Below are 7,779 nucleotides of genomic sequence, written 5' to 3' on the forward strand. Positions count from 1 at the left end.
TTGGTACTGCCTAAACTTCTATTAACAACTAGAAAGTATTTATGTATTACTTATATCTTCCAAAAATATTCAAATCACCTCTGATGTTCTTTGCCTCCTGACCCATTCATTATGGGTAGACAGCCCTTTTGAAGTAAATTGGCCACTGTTTGGTCAGTTCATAAGTTTTGAGATCCCACTCCTGACTCCAGTAGAGTTTTCGATCTTCCTACTTTTATAGTCCCAAAGGCAGCTCCGATTAATCTGTTTAGCATACAAGTATTTGCTTTAGACTGTTGATAAGAGGATGAAATAAATTCTTTAGGTGCTGGTTGATCATTAGACATTCCCTTTCAATTTGAGGCAAATTGTCGCAGTAACTGGGGAAGGACCGGAGTTGGCAGGGTGCCTGTCATTTCTAGAGGCAGGAATCGTAAGGGCAAGAGGGAAGGTGGCACTGGATGTGAGGATACTTTTGTACAAGCTGCAGAAATCACTGCCAGAGGCACGAGGGAACTGCCTGAGTAAGTGGTTTATTAAGTAATAGATTCTTCATGTTTGGAGGGCTCTTGGAGGTTGGTTAATTGGTCATTTCTAGAAGGGAACATCATGACTACCAGAGTTAGTAACCCGAGGCTTTACACATTCAATGGCAGGTCTGTGATGGAAATCCGGGTCTCTTTCCTGTCCTTCACTGCCCCTTTCAAAGATTAGACTTATACTTTTTAATTTCTGAGGGGCTAAATTTATACCCTTGGGGTGCTTGCCTATTTGTGTGGGTTCAAATAAGTGGAAATGGATAAATCGTGGTAACAGAGAGTTTCTGTACCTTTAGGCAAGTCTATGTCTGATTTGAAATGATTTCTGTGTCTAGAATCACTTTGGACATGGTCACAATCTTTTAGTTTGTTAAGATTCCCATAGACCAGAGCCCCTGAGGCCCTTCCCTGATTGGGTGTCTCCTGGAATCACTGTGTCTTCAGGGAATTAGCTGAGAATCTCTGCCTCCTGCTTTCTTTCTAACTTGCTGGCCTCTCTTTAGGATGTCAGCTGTGCTATTCAGGGGATGCCCAGAGGGTTGTTGTGGATGCCGTGGGAATCTCCTCAACATCACAGACCACTTGGGGCTCCTTCTCTGATGCCCTTGGGTTTCTTTCTATGCAACTGTTACTGAGGCATCATTGTCGCTAGGAACTTGGCCACTTCTCCTCATGATTGGCATATTTGCCTGGTTGCAGGTAACGTCCCACAGGCTTAGATCCCACAAGCTCTGAACTAAAGTCACCTGGAGAACTCAGAGCCCTTGTCCAAGAGCAGGGGATTTCCCTTTAGAGAATCAGAGGCACTGCGAACCTCTTTCAGATGCAATCTGACATGAACCTGAATGCATATCTCCTTAAGCAATGGTGAAGAGGTGGTCTCAATGATTTCTCTCTCTAATCCTATGGGGTGTGTGTGTGTGTGTGATGTACATGTAGGGATATATATGCACTCACTCATGTTAAATCTTCACCCAAGATTGAGGAGTTACCTGTTTATTCCAGGCACACACAGTGGTGTCATATGCATTATTTCACTTAGTCTTTACAACAGATTAAGGAGGGCAGGTCAGTATCCCAAAGTCACACATCTAGTAAGTGGTTTCGAGTTCATCAAACTCAGAACTGTCTGACCCTCCACTCAGGTATCCTTATGGCTAAAATGGAAATCCACATGGCCAGGCCAGGCTGGCTCAGTCTGCAGAGATTTAGCTTGGTGCCCTGCACCACATTTCTCGTGAAGCAATATCCAGAATAAAGGAATAAAAGAGCTAGACTTAGTGGTGCCAGACATGAAGAGGGCCTCTTGAGCCATCTAGTCTGTCTTATGTGGGTTGGCTATTTAGGTTAATTATTATGAATAAAATAATTTAGGTAGTGCTAATGAGCCCTATAACTCAAGACCAAAGCTTAACTAATCCCACAACTAGAGACAGAATAATCTAAAAACATTGTGCTTTACCTCCCAGAGTTTAATGTTGTGTGACTTTTGCCATCCTTGAACAGATTAATTCTTATATTTGACTGCATCCAGCATCATTTCCTATGGAGAGGCTAGGCAGGGGTTAAGGGGGAAAACAATTAAGTTTTCATGTGAGCTAGAGATCCTTTCATCTTTCTTGGACCCAAGTTTCCCCAGACCTGTTTTTTCAGTCCAAAGTATGACTTCCTTCCAGTATTATTTTACATTCTTATTAATTCTTCAGATGATAGAACAGAGTATACCTCATAAGTAGTTCCTGTGTTCTCATATGTAATTGGTGACTATGACGACGAGAACCAGAGAAGATTCAAAGTGACTTAGTATGTGATATTAGATGGATATAAACTTGGAGATAGTACTGATAGCATGGAGTCATAGACTTAAGGAAGGAGAGCACTTGAACTGAACCATTCAAAAAGGGAAGCCCTGTCTGGCTGTGTGTTGCATGAACATAACACCATGTGAATTTAGTGTCTAAGAACCATGAGGTAATGGAGACTTCCTAAGAGGCACACTTTTGTTCAGGATTGCTGTTGAGTTTGGAAACCTGTGATTGAAGCATAACAAAATCCAAAGAAGAGGTACCAAAATGATTAAAGGTTTGGAAGGTAGGCACTATAAAGAAACGACTTACAGGTACTAGATTTCTTTACCAACATGAGGTACAACTTGACTAGAGCATCCAAGTGTGACTGACAACATTTGTTTGTTTGTTTATTCCAGTTAATACTTACGAGCCACTGTGGAGGCATAAAGATGATACTCTCCTGCAGTTACATATTTTCTCTATTTCACACTAGAATGGGGTGAGGGAGAAAAAAGCCCCAAATGGAGTCAAAATATACTGATACTGATTGTTTTCTTCATGTTGAGTTGTATGTATATTTTCAATATTAATTCCTTATCATTGATGAAAACCTTCTTCCATTCAGTAGGCTGTCTTTTTGTTTTATTAATGGTTACCTTTGCTGTGCAAAAACTCTTTAGTTAAATGGAGTCCCACTTGTTTATTTTTCCTTTTTTTCCTTTGCCTAATGAGACATATTGGAAAAAAAATTACCAAGAACAATATCTAACTTCTACTACCTATGTTTGGTTCTAGGAGTTTTATGGTTTCACATCTTACATTTGTTTTTAATCAATTTTGAATTTATTCTTGTATATGGTGTAAAAAAGTGGTCTATTTTTTGTGCATGTATCCGTCCATTTTTCCCAAAACTATTTATTGGAGACACTATCTTTATCCCATTGTATATTCTTTCCTCCTTTGCCATGGATTAACTGACCATATGGCCGTGGATTTATTTCTGAACTTCATATTCTGTTTCATTGACTTATATGTCTGTTTTTATGCCAGTACCATACTGTTTTGATTACTATAGCCTTGTACTATAACTTAATATCAGGTAGCATAATTCCTCCAACTTTATTGTTCTTTCTCAAGATTGCTGTGCCTATTCAGGGTCTTTTGTGGTTCCATGTAAATTTTAGGAATATTTGTTCTAGTTCTGTGAGAAACACCATTGATGTTTTGGTAGGAATTGCATTGAATCTATAAATTGCTTTGGGTGGTATGGACATTTAAACAATGTTAATTCTTTCTATCCATGATCATGATATATGATTACATTCATTTGATTCTTCTTGTTTTCTTCTTCAGTGTCTTATAATTTTATGAGGACAGGTCTTTTACCTCCTTGTTAAATTTATTCCTAGGTATTTTATTTTATTTTGATGCAATTATAAATGGCATTGTTTTCTCAATTTCTCTTTCTGATAGTTCATTATTGGAGTATAAAAAGACAACCAATTTCTGAATATTAACTATGTATTCTACCTTACCGAATTCATTTATCAGTTCTAATAGTCTTTTAGTGGAATCTTTAGGGTTCTCTCTGTATAGTATCATATCATCTGCAAATGGCAGTTTTACTTCTTTCCAATTTGGATGCCTTTTATTTCTTTTTCTTGTCTGATTGCTGTGGCTAGGACTTCCAATACTATGTTCAACAAAATGGTGAAGGGTAGATATCTGTGTCTTGTTCAAGATCTTAAAGAAAAATCCTTCACCTTTTCACTACTGAGTATGATGTTAGCTGTGGGTTTGTCATATATGCCCTTTATTATGTTATGGTCCCTCTGTCTTCACCTTGATGAGAGTTTTTATCATGAATGGATGTAAGATTTTGTCAATACTTTTTCTGCATCTATTGATATGGTCATTTTTGTTTATGTGGTACATTACATTTATTGACTTGTGAATATTGTACCAACCTTGCATACCAGGAACAAATCCCACTGATCATGGTATATGATCTTTTAATATATTGTTGAATTCAGCTTGCTAATATTTAGTTAAGGATTTTTACATCTATGTTCATCCTTGATTTGGCCTATAATTTTCTTTCTTTGTAGTGTCTTCATTTGTTTTTTTTAAATTTATCTTTATTGTTGAAAGTATTACAGATATCCCCCTTTTTTCCCCATTTACCCCTTCTAGCCCACATCCGCCCCCATCCCAGGCCTTCACCACACTATTTTCTGTGACCATAGGTTATACATATGTGCATACAAGTTATTTGATTAATCTCTCCCCCACCCCCATCCTCCCTCTGAGATTCCACAATCTCTTTCATACTTCTGTCTATCTGGATCTATTCTGTTCATCAGTTTATTTTGTTCCTTAGATTCCACATATGAGTAAATCATATCATACTTGTCTCTCTCTGACTGGCTTATTTCACTTAGCATAATACTTTCCATGCTGTCTCAAAGGGTAAAACATCCTTCTTTTTTACTGCTGCATAGTATTCCATGGTGTAAATGTACCATGGCTTTGTATCTACTCATCTACTGATGGGCACGTGGGCTGTTTCCAGACCTTAGCCATTATAAATTGCTATAAACCTAAGGTGTATTTATTCTTTCTTATTGGTGTTTTGGGTTTCTTAGGATATATTTCTAGAAGTGCGATCACTGGGTCAAATGGCAGTTCCATTTTTAATTTTTTGAGGAAACTCCATACTGTTTTCCACAGTGGCTGCACCAGTCTGCATTCCCACCAGCATTGTACTAGGGTTCCCTTTTCTCCACATCCTCGCCAGCGCTTGTCATTTGTTGATGTGTTGATGGTAGCCATTCTGACAGGTGTGAGGTGATACCTCATAGTGATTTTAATTTGCATCTCTCTGGTGATTAGTGACTTTGAGCATATTTTCATTGTCTCTTAGGAAACTCTATGTCCCCTTTGGAAAAGTGTCTATTTAGGTTTTTTGCCCATTTTTTAATTGGATTGTTTGTCTTCCTTTTGTTAAGTTGTATGAGTTTCTTATATACTTTGGATATTAACCCTTTATCAGATGTATCATTGCCAAATATCTTCTCCCTTTTCATTGTATTAATGGTTTCTTTTGCTGTGCAAAAGCTTTTTACTTTATTTTTAATTTTTTTCATGCGGCCCCAAAGTGGCAAGAAGAGAGTTTAATCAGGGGAGGGAGGATCTGCCGGAATAAGAAAAGGTACAGGGAGCATGGGATCAGAGGAGCCAGAGCCGGTGGGAAGACCCAGCCAGGAGTCTGAGAGGACTCACCTGTCCACCTCTGGCACAGGCACTGCACTGACAGGCAAGGGGAACAGTGGCCTCTCTCAGCTGGGCGGGCTTGAAGCAACCCCTGTGGTCAGAGGTTGCCTGGCTTTCTGGCTCTAGCTCCTAGGCATGGCTGGTAGCCATGGTTCAACCCTGGTCCCCATCCAATGCTGAGTGGCCATTTTTAGGCAGAGCTCAGGAAGCTGGCCACCGCTTCTCCTGGACCCAAGGAGGCTTGAGAATAAGAGGACAAGGGAGACAACTGGAGTCTGAAACGTCCCTCCATCCTGTGGGGTGGCTTGGGGGAGGAACAGTAGTCCCCTTCTGGCTTCAGGCCTGCCCAGACCCACAACGACCAATAAGGTACAATTACTGGGACCCGTCACAGTCACTGGAGTGTGGGTTGTTTGTTTAAAAAAAAAAAAAAAAGACAAAAGGGTTACAGTTTCTACAAGCACAGAGTTTAAGTTTCAAGATATTTTTAAAAATCTGTGCCAGCCCGGGACTGAACAGCAGAAGCCAGCCTGACCAGGCGCGTGTGGCCTTGGGGCAGGTCCACTCCTGCATTGTCCACCCCCTCCCACATCCAATGCCCACCCACTCCAGGTCCCCTCCTCTGCTTCCTCTGCTGCTCTGAGAAGTGACTCCAGGATGCATTCGCAGAGACATGGATCTATGGGGAAGGCCACGAGATCCAGCCAGATGTTTAAAAATTCTTGAGGAACTCCTCAGCCACAATGCCGGCATGGGCGTTGACCGACAGCTTCGTCTCCCGGATCTATTTGTCGATCTCTTCCATGAAGTGGATTACAAAGTCCACCAATTTACGTTTATATATATGCTCTGTGTGGAAGCTGGTGATCAGAAAAGTGATGTCATACCCTCCACTGGTTTCCTTGGAAGAATAAAGAAATTCTCTGCTCGCTTCACCATGAAGCACATGTGGCATAAAATCTCAATCTCATCAGCCTGTTTCACAGCAATGCTGACCTACACAGAGCTGATGGAGCCCTCAATCAGAACCTTTTCCTCCTCATGCCTGCTGATGGTCACAGGCTAAAACAGGAGCTCTTTGCTACTCCTGACCTCCACCTCGGGCTTGTAGTGTCTTTCCACAACCTGGGAAGAGTTCTCCAGGCCGAGGGCCACAGGCAGTGTGCCTGCACAGCACTCAGGTAGGGCTGAGAGTGCAGTCATCCTGGGCACTGGCTGGGCCAGAAAGCAGAGGTGCAGAAGTGGCTTTTTATTTTGATGTAGTTCCATTTGGGGAAATTGAACTGGAATGTGTTGTTTACCTCTGGAGAGGATGCAAAGGTAATTTCCCAGGTTCTTGTCCAGGTGGATTTGAAAAATGAAGCCATGGACAAAAGGTGGTATAGGAAAAGGTGGAAATGTATTTGAAAACAAACAGACTCTCACATGGGTAGGGGGAGAGAGAGACCCACTAAGTCCCTCTTTTCTAAGGTTTATAAAGGCTGCAGTTCTTTGTGTCCTGATAACCCCTCTGATTGGTCACTATAGCAGCTTCAGAGCTCAAACCCCATGTGGGGTTCCCTTCTTTTTCTCTCTTTTGCTTTTCTGTTCCCTGTGGCCTTCCTCTTTATTCTGTGAATGAGTGGCTTTCTCTCCCTTTATTCTGTAAATGTGTACCTTTTGGCAGCTCCCAGCCCCTTGTTCTGTGCATGTGTGCCTTCTGGCCGCTCCCAGCTTTGCAGCCCTGCGATTCTCCCCCATGGACCCCTAATTCCTGACACTTCCTAAACCTGCCTATTATACCTCTAAAAACTCTTCACTAGATGTATCAGCAAACATATTGCTATGAGAGATGTCTGAAATCTTGCTGCCTATGGATTCTTCTAGGATTTTTATGGTTTCATGACTTGCATTTAAGTCCTTTATCCATTTTGAGTTTTTTCATGTGTATGGTTTAAAATGGTGGTCTAGTTTCATTTTTTTTTTTTTTTGCATGAACCTGGTCAATTTTTCCAACACCATTTTATTGAAGAGACTAATTCTAGAAATCCATGAACATGATATATATTCTTCCGCTTGTTTATATCTTCCTCACTCTTTTTTCAACATCCTGCAGTTTTCTGAGTACAGGTCTTTTGCCTCTGGTTAAGTTTATCCCTAAGTATTTTAATTCTTTTGTTGCAATGATAAATGGGCTGTTTGTTTATTTTCTCTTTCTG

General features: G+C 40.7%; 1 protein-coding gene and 1 pseudogene across 3 annotated transcripts in view; one reads left to right on the forward strand and one right to left on the reverse strand.

Annotated features, from left to right (window-relative positions):
• FRMD4A (FERM domain containing 4A) overlaps positions 1-7,779 on the forward strand; it is a 337,605-nt gene that overhangs the window by 282,248 nt on the left and 47,578 nt on the right. The gene's annotated exons all lie outside the window — the stretch shown is intronic.
• On the reverse strand, positions 5,654-6,716 carry LOC107183404 (annotated as a pseudogene).

This window comes from Myotis davidii, unplaced genomic scaffold, assembly GCF_000327345.1.
Source record: "Myotis davidii unplaced genomic scaffold, ASM32734v1 scaffold660, whole genome shotgun sequence".
NCBI lineage: Eukaryota > Metazoa > Chordata > Mammalia > Chiroptera > Vespertilionidae > Myotis > Myotis davidii.